This window comes from Macrotis lagotis, chromosome 1 (assembly GCF_037893015.1).
Source record: "Macrotis lagotis isolate mMagLag1 chromosome 1, bilby.v1.9.chrom.fasta, whole genome shotgun sequence".
Taxonomy (NCBI): Eukaryota; Metazoa; Chordata; class Mammalia; order Peramelemorphia; family Peramelidae; genus Macrotis; species Macrotis lagotis.
In genome coordinates this window covers 371,244,132-371,257,135 of record NC_133658.1, presented here as the reverse complement: position 1 = coordinate 371,257,135, position 13,004 = coordinate 371,244,132, and positions in this window count along the sequence as shown.

The following is a 13,004-nucleotide window of genomic DNA, read 5'->3' as shown; positions in this document are numbered from 1 at the left end:
GTGATATAAACAGGTCCCTCATAGAGTGGGCCTCTTCTTATTCAGAGGTTTAGGAATATATCTCAGCCTACAAGGCAGTTAGCTGGCTTCTAACCCAACAAAGTTGTATGACTTTGAGACATCTTTGGAGTGGGGTAGGGAATGAGACTGAAAGGGAGAGAAAAACCTCAAATGTCATGACTTCCATACTTGCACCTGTCATTGACAGAAAAATCCTTGACTCATCAATAGAGTAGGTGAATCTTCCAGTGGCTGAAATGAGTGGGAGTAAGATGATTCCTCTTTGTTCTAAACTATAAGGCTTTAATTTGAATCTCTCCAAGTGTTCTCTTCCTAATCCTAAATTCATAAGATGAAGTTATTCATGATTTTTAGAATACTTAAGTGAGGTAGGTCAGCAATTTACAGGTAGAGAAATGAAGAGTCAGGGAAAGATTAAGAGGCAAGGCAGATGCCAAAGAGAAGCAAGACTTGAGTCCAGCAGAGGCTGCAGGCATAGGAGTTAGAGCACCAAACTGGAATAAAGAAAATCTGTGTTCAAATCCTACTTCAGACACTATCTATGGGATCCTAGGCAAATCCTTAAATATACTGTATTGCTCTTTTCCCATCTGTAAAATGAGAGAATTAACCTCCATGGCTTCTAAGGTCTCTTCCTTTTTCGTAATCTATGATTTTATGATATCCTGTATCAACCTTAGTTCACTAGGCTATTGTAAATCAAATTTGTTCACAAGAGGATTGATTTAAGTGTTGATACCAACATCTATGGTTAATATTCCTAATAATAGGATTAGTATTCCCCTCCCCCTTTACTATTTTCTCCAATTCTTGTCCTTTCCCTCTCAGTGCCTCATCTCCAAGTCCTAAATTCTTAGCCTTCTTTCTCCACGAATCATAGATTCCTTGACTTAGAAGGGACCATAGAGATCACTGAGTTGCATCAATGCCAGAATGACAAGTAATCAGCCAATCTCATTCATTCACTTACAGAATTAATAAACCTTATGTTTGGTGTCAACTGGGTACAGGGCACTGCTAGAATTCAAGTACTATACATTAAAATATAAGACAATATCTTTGAGGTGTCTGTGTGTGTGTGTGTGTGTGTGTGTGTTTATGTGTGTTTAGCTAGGTGGCCCAGTGGATAGAATCCCAGGCCTGGAGTAAGGAGTATCTGATTTCAAATCTGAATTCAGATACTTGCTAGCTGGGTGACCCTGGACAAGTCACTTAACCTAATTTGCCTCAGAGTCCTCACCTGTAAAATGAGCTGGAGAAGGAAATAGTAAAACTATTCCAATATCTTTGCCAAGAAAACCCCAAGGGGGATCATGAAGAGTTGGGCATGATCAAAATGATGAACATCAATAACAAATGTATATGGATATATATTTATTTTTGTGACTCAAATATTCTTTCCATTCTTCCGACCTGCTGTCCTCTCTTAGTTGACTGAATTTCCATTTATGCAGTGTATGTATATTTTTCCTCCTTTCATTTTTACAAATGTTTATGTGTTTTCCCTCTAATCACTTAAAAATTTTTTTTAATACTCTGTAGTTTTATAGAAGATGGAAAACTGATCACTAGTTGTTGATAAAGTGGAGATGCTTGGTAAATAGAGACAGAAAGAGTGAGGTCAGTCAATGATAAGTCTCTCCAGCCTCATAACTTCATTTGCTTACCTTATACTTGAGCTACATGATCTCTGAGGTTAGTAAATGTCTGAGGCCAGATTTGAACTCAGGAAAATGAGTCTTCCTCATTTTAGGTACATTGCTCTAGTCACTGTATCACCTAGCTGCCCTTTTCTGAGGTTTACTCTATCTTTAAATTCATGATCTTGTGAACTCTAGCTATAAGAATTGAGCAATGATAATATTAGTAGCTTACATTAATAGAGGAACTTATAGTTACCAGAGCAATTTCACTTCCATCATTTCATTTGATCATAGATGTGACTATGATACCCTTTATTTAATAAACTTTAGTGATTTCCTATTACTTTCACAATCAAATATAAAATCCTTTGTTTGATTTTTAAAACCCTTTTAAAGTTGGATCTTCTTCCTGCTGTCCATAAACTCTAACTATTCATGCTCACTTGCTGTTTCTGAACAAGTTACTTCATTTTCTAACGACAGTCATTTTTAACTTTAGGTCTGAAACTTTCTCCCTTCTTATTTCTGTCTTCCAGCTTCAACTCTAACAAAAGTTCCATTTTTTACAGTCTTCATGAAGACTTTTCTGATTCCCTTCCTGATTTCCTGTTAGTGCCTTCCCCCTGATGTTAACTCCAATTGACTTTGTAACTTTGTGGTACATAGTTGTGAGGGCAGGATGTGGTTCTCTCTCTCTCCCTCCTTTCCTTCCTTCTTTTTTCTTTCTTTTTCTTCTTCTCTCCCTCTCTCCCTCCCTTCCTCCTTCCATCCTTCCCTTCCTCCCTCCCTCCCTTCCTTCCTTCTTTTCTTCTTTCTTTCTTTTTCTTTCTTTCTTTCTTTCTTTCTTTCTTTCTTTCTTTCTTTCTTTCTTTCTTTCTTTCTTTCTTTCTTTCTTTCTCTTTCTTCTTTCTCTTTCTTGCTTTCTTCCTCCCTTGTTTTCTTCTTTCCTTTCTCTCTCTCTCTCTCCCTTCTTTCCTTTCTTTCTCCCCCTCCCTCCCTCCCTCCCTCCCTCCCTTCCTTCCTTCCTTCCTTCCTTCCTTCCTTCCTTCCTTCCTTCCTTTATCCTCAAATTTTTATAAATATTTTATTTTTCCAATTACATACAATGGTAGTTTTTACCAATTTTTTGCAAGACTTTGAGTTTTACAATTTTTCTCCCTCCCTCCTTTCCCCCCTCCTCTCCCTGATAGAAAGCAATCTGATATAGACCTTATATTTGTAACCATGTTAAACATAGATAAAAAATGAATGTATTGTGAGAATAGAGTCAATTGTATCTTCAATATTTAACACAATACCTGGCACATCGTAGGCACTTAATAAATGCTTGTTGACTTGATTTTCAAGACCACTCTTAGAGGTGGGTAGTATAAGTATTATTTGCCTAGTGAGTTTTATAGTTTATTATTTTTAATCTTATTTTTCACTGATAACATTTATCTCATCTCTATCTCCAAATCTTTTCCTTTTCCCTTCCTTACATAGTACCACCCTTTAATATAGAGATTAAAAAGGAAAGGAGGAAAAGTAGTTTAACAAAAGCCAATGTATGCATGAATCCTGTTTGTCACTGTATCCAATGTTAAACCTCTACAGTCCGTCTCCTCTGCCAAGAGGGCAGAGAAATTATTAGTCCCATTTTAAAAAGGAAGAAAAAATGTAAAATAAATTGCCTGAGAATACAGCTAGTAAGAGGCCAGAGTCCTCTGATTGCAAATCCAATTCTTTCCGCCCTCCAAATTTCTTCTTCTATTCTTTGACTTCAAATTTCAAGAAGTAAAGCATAGTTAAGGGGAATTCAAAAGCAGATGGTAGAATGGACTCTTGAAAAAAAGCCTTTTAATAATGAGTCTATGGCTTATCCAGTTGGATGGGGAATATACCCCTCAGTCAGATTTATCCAGAGATCTTATTGCTGCCAGTGGGAACTGTGTTCTTGATCACCCACTGCTAACCCAGGGAAGATTTGAGCCACTGACCTAGAGGTGAGAGGCACCAGATCTGGTTACTAGTCCCTTCAGCAATCTTGGATTCTCTTCCCTGCCTCCATTCTTTCTGTGACTAATTTCTGAAATCTCTGTAACTGAGAAGGCCCTGGATGAGGTTTCTCACTTTGGGAGGGCTGTGGGTGCAAAGGAGATTGGAGAGGGAGAAAAAGACTCTTGGGTCAGATGTACTCTTCCACATGGACAGAATCTGAGAGCATCCAGATTGGGTGGCAGGCAGCTGGAGGTTGGGGGCTGGGAGGGTGAAGAGCAGTGTTTAGATAATCTTTCTGCTGACTGGATGGATGTATATCAATGGCATTTTAGTGGGATTCAGAAAACAGGACACTCCACTGTGAAAAGACCTAGTGGAATTGCTGACTTTGGGACTGATTTTGACAGTTCTCACCTGGTGGGTAAAATCTCTCATCAGTTCATTCTGGCCAGGAGAGGGACACCCCAGTTAAGGTCTTGCAAGAATTCAGAACTCCATGTCTCAAACCAATGAAAACAAGGCTCTAGCTTTTGAAGTTTCAAGGTAGCCCTCAATATTTAAAAAATACTTTAGCACTTATGATTGAATGAGAGAGGGAAGGAGAATCTTTGGTTGCTGTGCTTTTCATTATTCTATGCTGTATTTATTATTTTAAAGTAATTTTTCAAAGTATAAAGAGGGATCATCAATAAAACAAACATTTGTCTTAAATATTTCTTATTGGTATCTTTTTTTTAAACAACACCTATGTTTCCTTCTGTATTCCTTCCCACTCTTCCCAGAGAGTTGTCATAGAGAAAAAGGTTATTTTTTAAGAAAGGAATAAAAAATTAAAATATTTTTATTGATGTCACATATTTCCCATTGAATTCCTCCCCCTCTACTCTTGGACAGCTATCTTTCATAATAAAGTATAAAAATAGCGAGTAAGAAAATAAGATTCATAAAACAAAACAAGAAATTGAAAAACTGATGTTATTAAAAGTATCCCACATCCATGTTCCTCCACAAGTTTCTTTTTCAAAGAAATTCAGAGATGTGTCTTCACATAAGTCTTATTTATGACCAATATTGGTAATTATGATTCTGAAGCATTCAGTTTGCTTTCTTTGGTGATGGTTGCTCTTTCCATTTCCATTATTATTATTATTATTACTATTATTATTGGTTTTGTGGGGCAATGGGATTAAGTGATTTGCCCAAGGTCATACAGCTAGTAAATATCAAGTGTCTAAGATTGAATTTGAATTCAGGTCTTCCTGACTCCAGTGAGGGTGGTCTATTCACTGGGTCAACTAACTGCCCTTTCCTCCCCTCCTTTGTATTATTATTATTATTATCACCATTATGTTTATTACTTTTCTGCATCAGTTCGTAAATCCTACTATGCCTTTTTGTATTGATAATATTTATGTTCATATTCAATTACGTTCTTCAAGCTGGCATTCAACTACTTTGTTTACAATTCTTTGCTACTACTACAAGTGTTCCTAAAATTAATTTAACATTGACATTGTTGGGGTATGTACCTAACCATGCAATCTTTAGGTCAAAGTGTTTAGCCTTTTTGTTACTTTCTTTGCCTAATTCTTATTGCTTTCAGAACAGTTATGCCCATTTACATATAATCCCCCCCCCCCAAACTTAAGTATGCTCATCTTTCTGTAGCTGCTCCAATTCTTACTACTTCCATTTTTTTTTGTAATTTTTGCCATTTTGATGAGTTTGAGGTGAGCTTTAGGTTTGTTTTGTTTGGAATTACTCTTACCATGTTTCTATCTTATTAGTGATTTGGAAAATTCTTTCATGTGGCTTTTAATAATTTACAATTCTGGGAAGTACTTGTTTGTATTTTTTGACTACTTATCTGTTGTGGAACAGTTTTTGATCTTACATATTTCTATTAGGTATACATGCATACATACATACATATGATAGCATACTCTTATCAGTCACATTTAATATAAAGTTTTTTCCTCCAGTCAATGGTTTTATTTAGTATTCTAATTACATTAATTTTTGTTAAGGTAAATCTTTTTTAATTTCATATAATCAAAATGATCTATTTATTTTAGTAGTTGTCTTTAGCCTGTGGTTAAAAATTCACTCTTTGATCAAGAACTGTGAAAACTATATGATCTAGCTCTTTTTAAAATTTTAAAATGATATGATCTTTAATATTTAGGTTACTCATGCATCTTGAATTTATTTTGGAATATGGAGTAAGACTTCTTTATATTTTTCATATTAATTCCTATCAAATGCAGAGTTCTTTCCTGGATAATTGATGCTTTTCAGTTTATCTATCTTTGAATTATTGTGTTAAATTATTTCTGATTTTTCCTAATCTAGTTTTACCCAGTGATCTGCCTTTCTAGTTTTAACTACTACCAAGTTATTGAATTATTATTGCTTTATGATAAAGTTAGATATATTTAAATATTATTCCATTTTCATTCCCAGACCCTCTCTCCAATTATTTTCCTTGATGTACTATATCTTTTGTTCCTTCAAATGAATTTTATTATATTTTTGTCTAACTCTGTATAGTAACATTTTGGTTGTTTGATAAAGCACTAAATCTGTAATTTCACACATGTGATATTTTCACTAGTGCTGACTGTCCAGGGTGGTGTTTGCTGAAGGTTAAAGTGACTGAGGCAATTTCTTAAAATAAGACAACAAGAATACTGAATATTCTTCTATTTAAGCTGTGCTTTATTTCTTTATTTTTCTTTATTTTCTTTTTTCTTTATTTTCTTTATTTTCTTTTATTTTTTTGTTTTAGTTTTTGTAAGGCAATGAGGTTAAGTGGCTTGCCCAAGGCCACACAGCTAGGCAATTATTAAGTGTCTGAGGCCGGATCTGAACTCAGGTACTCCTGACTCCAGGGCTGGTGCTCTATCTACTGTGCCACCTAGCTGCCCCTGTGCTTTATTTCTTTAAGTTGTGGTTTGTAAACATGTTTATACATGATATACTTCGGTGGATTAGCTCTCATATATTTTATTCATTTTGAATGAGATTTCTATGATGAATTTCTAAATTTATTATTATTATTATCATCACATAGGAATGTTGATTTTTATTAGTTACTTTTATGTTTTTCAACTTTATTGAAACTTGTTTCATTTAGCTTTTTTTGCTGATTCTCTAATAATCCCTCAGTAAACCATTATCAGTAAATATCACAATAAAGTGAGTCAGACAAGTTTTTTTTGGTTTCATAATGCATATAAAAGTTATATTTTTACCATATTGTTGTCTATTAAGTGTGTTATAATATTATGTCTTAAAAATGAACATGCCTTAATTAAAAATACATTATTGCTAAAAAAAGGCTAACAACCATCATCTGAGCCTTTATCAAGTCTTAATCTTTTTATTTGTGGATATTGATGACTGCTGACTGTCCAGGGTTGCTGAAGGTTAAAGTGACTGAGACAATTTCTTAAAATAAGACAACAATAAAATTTGGTGTATTCCTTTTACTTGAACACTTAAAGGCTTTTGTAGGGTTATTAATTAGCCTATTTCAATATTATTGTTTCCTCAGGAAAAAGGGAGACTCAAGGTAAAGGAGAGAGAAACAGGACCAGCCTATTATTGGTGGAGCCTAGTGGTCAGAATATAAACATTTAGTAAGTTCATCACCTTATATGGACCTGGTTCCTGGCAGCCCAAAACAATTACAATAGTAACATCAAAGATCACTAATTACATAACAAATTTCCTCTACTCTGCTCTCCTTTCTTCTCCTCTCCTCTTCTTTCCCTTCCTTTCCTTTTCTCTCTCCTCCTCTCCTCTTTTCTTTTCTCTCCTCCCCTCTCCTCTCTTTTTTCCTTCTGTTCCTACTGCTTCTCAGAAGAAGATAGTGCAGGAAAGAAAGTTACATTCTTCTCTTTCATTGGATTCTAGTCTGTTTCTATACTTCAATATCTTCTTGTTCCATTAATTGGGTCCTTTATGCAAGGAATTTCAACTTATTTTGTGGTCAGTCATTAACCAAACTCTCATTTTCTTTCATTGCAATATGCAATAATCAGGTAAAGTTTATTTATCCCATAAACAGATAACAGTTCTGGTGCTCATATTTCTCAAAAATGTTCAATTTTCCCTTTTTATATGAAAATGCATTTCTTTCAAATTATAGGTAGGACAAATTTTAACTTTTTTAACAAAGAATTTGAGTTCCAATTTTTTGGAAAATTCTGAATTTGGAAAATTTCCAAAATTCCAAAATTTTGAGGGAAATTCTTTCCCTTTCCTTCCTTCGATGAAAAGCAATTAGATATAGTATTATACCTGTATACATTTCCATATTAACCATGTTGCTAAAGAAAACACAAACTAAAAAAAATGTTTTTTCTTAAGGTATGTTTCAATCTGCATTCAGATTCCATGTTTTTTTCCTCTGGAGCTGGATAGCATTTTTCATCATAAGTCCTTAAGAATTGTCTTGGATGATTGTACTGCTGAGACTAGCTAAATCATTTACAGTTAATCATCTTGCTAGGTATAGTTCTGCTCACTTTACTTTGCAGCAGTTCATATAAGTCTTCTCAGGTTTTTCCCAGGTTTGCCTGAAAGCATTCTGCTCTCATTTCTACCACAGTCATGTACCACAACTTGTTTAGCCATTGCCCAATTGATGGACAGCTCCTCAATTTTAATTATTTACCACCATAAAAGAACTGCTATAAATATTTTTGTATAAATTGGTCTTTTCCCCTTTTCTTTGATCTTTTAAAGATAGTAGACCTAGGTGGTTTTGTTGGTTCAAAGGGTTTGCACAATTTTACAGACCCTTGGACATAGGTTCAAATTGTTCTTCATAGTAGTTGAATCAGCTCACAACTCTACCAGTAGGGCCTAGTTTTTATACATTCCCTCCAATATTTGTCATTTTGCCAATCTGATATATGTGAGGTGGTACCTCAGAGTTGTTTTAATTTGCATTTCTCTAATCAATAGTGATTCATATATTTTTAATGATTGAAGTTGGCTTTGATTTTTTTTTTCTGAAAACTGCTTGTTCATATCTTTTGACTATTGGTCAATTAAAGAATGATTCATATTCTTAAAGATTTTACATAATTCTCCATATATGTAAGAAAAGAAACCTTTATCAGAGAAACTCACTGTATATTTCCCACTCTTTCCCTACCTCCCTCAAGTTTTCTGCTTTCCTTCTAATCTTGGCAACATTTTGTTTGTAAAAAATCCTTATGATTTAATGTAATCAAAATTATTCACTTTATATCTTGTAATGCTCTCTATCTCTTGTTTGGTTATAAATTCTTCCTTCATTCATAGATATGACAGGTAAAACATTTTATGTTCCCCTAATTTAATTATGGCATTTGTGTTTTATGTCTAAATCGTGCACCTATTTTAATCTTATCTTAGTATATCATGTGAAAAGTTGATCTATATCTCATTACTGTCAAACTGCTTTCCAGTTTTCCTAGAATTTTTTTGTCAAATAGTTAATTCTTGTCCCTTTTATGCTTATCAAATACTATGTACCTAAACTATTTCACTTATCCACCACTCTAATTTCTTAACTAGAACCAGATCATTTTGTCTGTTTTTTTTTTTTTTTTTGCAAGGCAATGGGGTTAAGTGACTTGCCCAAGATCACACAGCTAGGTAATTATTAAGTATCTGAGACTGGATTTGAACTCACGTCCTCCTGACTCCAGGACCAGTGTTTCACCTAGCTGCCTCTAAGTACCAGATTATTTTGGTGATTATTAGTTTATAATTACACTTTGAAATCTGGTACATTTAGGCTACTTTCCTTCATATTTTTCATTGATTCTTGTGATATTTATGACCTTTTATTCTTTCAGATAAATTTTGTTAATGTCCAAATTTTCATAGGCAAATGAAACTTTGAAAACGAAACACTGAAGTAGACTTCTTTCCGTATTCACTTTAAAGTTCTTTAACTTGTCATGGTAAAATGGGTAACTATTGTCTCAAAACTCAGAAACCAACGGTAAGTCATCCATTGTTGTTGCAGAATGTTGAGGTAGATTTATGTTCTCAGGCAATTGAAATGTCAAAGATTATCCTCCTTGTTACATAAGTATTCATGGTAAATTACCCACCTCTCCTCTTTTCAAACCCCAGAAAATTGTAAGTTTCTGGAGATAAGAAACTGTGTTGTTTTTCATAAATGTATCCCTGGGACTGAACATAGGACTTTACACATCTAAGTATAGGGAGTGGAAATGTGATTTCACTAGCATAGAGAACTCTGGGATGAAGAAACTCCTATTAATGAAGTTCAGTGCCTTCTATGCAATATCTTATCTTAGTTTTTTGAGACTTAAAGCATAGAGAGATTTGCCCATGTATAAGCAGAATGTGTCGAAGGCAAGATTTAAATCTAGATCTACTTGGTTTTGAGGATACCTCTCTAGCCAATATGCCCAACAGCCTCTCAATATTTGTTGAGTTGGGTTGAATCATTTATCATTTCTCCTGAGGGTTTTTTCTTTTTTGTCCATGTCTGTAATTATCATCTGTGAATAGAGCAGCCTCTTATCATATTCAATAATATAAATAACATAAATATAATAATAGTGTATAGCAGTTATGAAACTTTGTTGCAAGAAAGTGGAAAGTATTGACCTACTAGTCACATAGAGAGGGGATGGGGAGTCCTTTGAATTCTGGCTGTTATTTTGGCCTTCATGAACTTTGTAGAACCAAGGTTGACCTTGCCAATTTGTGGATGTGTTGTCAAGATAGGTCCCAGTGTCCTGGCCTCATTGTGCGTGTGAGGGGAGCCAGTGATGCAACGTGATGGCATGTGTGACAGGGTGAGGGAAAGAGAGCTTGTTGGCTAGAGTTTCAAGGAGTGTGATTAGATTACTTGCTAGAGCTGCATGTCTGGCAGACAGGAGAGCTGCTCTTATTGATTTGGGAGGTAGGAGAAGAACCTTTATACTGACAGCAGAAATTTCTTCTCTGGACAAATAGGCAATTGATGATGAAGAGTGAAACCAGAAAATTATTTCAGTTCTCCTTTTTTTCTCCTCTCGTTCCCTCTCTTCTCTCTTCTCCTCCTTTCCTTTTCCCTCTTTCTTTTCTCTTCTCTTACTCTCCTTCTCCCTTCCCCTCTTCTCTCCTGTCTTTCTTTTTTCCTCCTCTCCTCCCCTTCTCTCCCTTCTCCTTTCTTCCTCTCCTTTTTCTCCTCCTCTTCTCCCTTCCTTTACCTTTCCCCACCCCATCCCATCCCTTGCTTTGCCTTACCATCTTTGATTCTTGGATTTTCTAGATAAACTTTCATATCCTGTGAGTCTGCAAGCCCTTTGCAAGATACTATGGTCTTTTCTTTTGTTTTCATTTCTGAGGCTGTCTCGACAATGCCAGTATATCTGGAAAGTAACAAATGAACCTGTGATGTTTCCATTCCTTATTGGCTTTCATCTAAATGCTTTGGTATGGCATAGACTCAATCTATGTTTCTTGCTCCTCTTCTGCCAATGTTACTGGTCTTTCTACTAAGAAAATACAGGCAAAGTTATTCTCTTGGCATGTTTTATTTTATAGGTCTCCATGATAAAACTGACAAAAGATAATCAGATATATTTAGTAGGCACTGTTTTCTAGGCAGTGTACCAGTTAAATACAGAACTCAGCTCTTACTCTCATTTGTGGTCTTGATTGTTACCAGACACCTGCATTCTGTGAATAATTTCTTATTTGTCAGAGCCTGGGAGAACAGAAACCATTCTGATAATGCACAGAGGTCCATGGGGTGCGGTAGAAAGAACAATGAATTTGAAAACAAAGGACCTGGGTTCTGCTACTTGTTATTTTGTGTGAGTGACTTGGGTGAGTCACTTCCCCTAATCTAGGCCTCATTTTTCTTATCTGTAAAATAAGGGGATTGGGCTAGATTTCCATGACTCCTTCTACTTTTTGATTCTATGAATGTTAATATTATTTCAACATTTCAAGTAGGTACTCTTTCCATCAATTCAAGTTAAAAAACCCTCTAAGCATTAGTTTTAGTAGGTTTATATCTTTTTGTTGTTAAAAAAAAAGTTCATCCTTCTCTGGCTACACTTCTATTAATGAGTCCATCTAAATTTATCTAGTCTGGCCCTCAGATGACAGATACAATCTCTAATTGGACCCACACTCAAAGCTGTCTCAATTTTAATGCCAGGGTCAATGATCTTCTGGCATAGTCTTTAAGAACCAGAGTTCAGCCAAGGGTGGCACACATAACACACACACAGACACACACACAAATACACACACACACACACACACACACACACACACACACACACACACACACAGAAACACGCCTGGAATTTCTTGCTTGAGTAAGAGAGTTCTGAACTCCAGTAGATCTTATGCCAATCAGGTGTCTTCACGAAGGCTGGCATCAATCTGGTGAGCTCCCAAGTTGGCGGGTAGGGCATTCAGTCTGCTTAAGTAAGGAGAAGAGTGAGAAATGAAACAGGTCAGAGCTTCTGCACTGTTCAGTAGTAAAATAGGCCTGTGAGTGACTACTGTATTTCCAGCCTGGTCAAAGGAGGAATGGCTCAAAAATATACAAATAACCTAGAATTCCCACTGGGCTATCTATGATAGGGTATCAGAGCAGAACTTTTATTTATGGTTCTATTGAAGGAAACTTCCAGTAAAGAAAGTACATTTACCAATGCAATTCAACAACTAATCTGCAACTTAGGACTTAGAAAGTTGTCTGTGGATCCTAAGATGCCTAGGGTCATATGTCCTGAGTGTGTCAGAGATGAGACTTGAGCCCAGATGTTAGCTCTCTATTAGACTATGCTCTCTAGTCACTTTGTTCTTTAGGTGAAATAAAAATGATAATAGTTAACAATATCTTACACATTTATAGTGCTTTATACTTAATTAAGCATATATACTTAATAAAAATCCTATTTCCATATTATTCTAACCTCTTTTAACATTAATCAAATAAATATTTTTTGAGTTCTCTTCCTTCCCTCCCATCTCCCTGAGACAATCAATTTGATAAAAGTTATACATGTGCAATCATGCAAAAAATATTTAAATTTTTAAATAAAAAAGAAACTTGTAATTCTCCCTTTAAAGTAACCCATTGGGGCAGCTGGGTGGCTCAGTGGATAGAGCACCAGCCCTGGAGTCAGGAGGATCTGAGTTCAAATTTGACACTTAAATAATTACCTAGCTGTGTGACCTTGGGCAAGTCACTTAATCCCATTGCCTTTTAAAAAAAAAGTAACCTGTTTATATCCTTTGGACATTTATCTTTTGTCTCTTATTCTCATAATTTGTATCAGTTCCATATGTATCTTTATCAGAGAAATTTGCTGCATA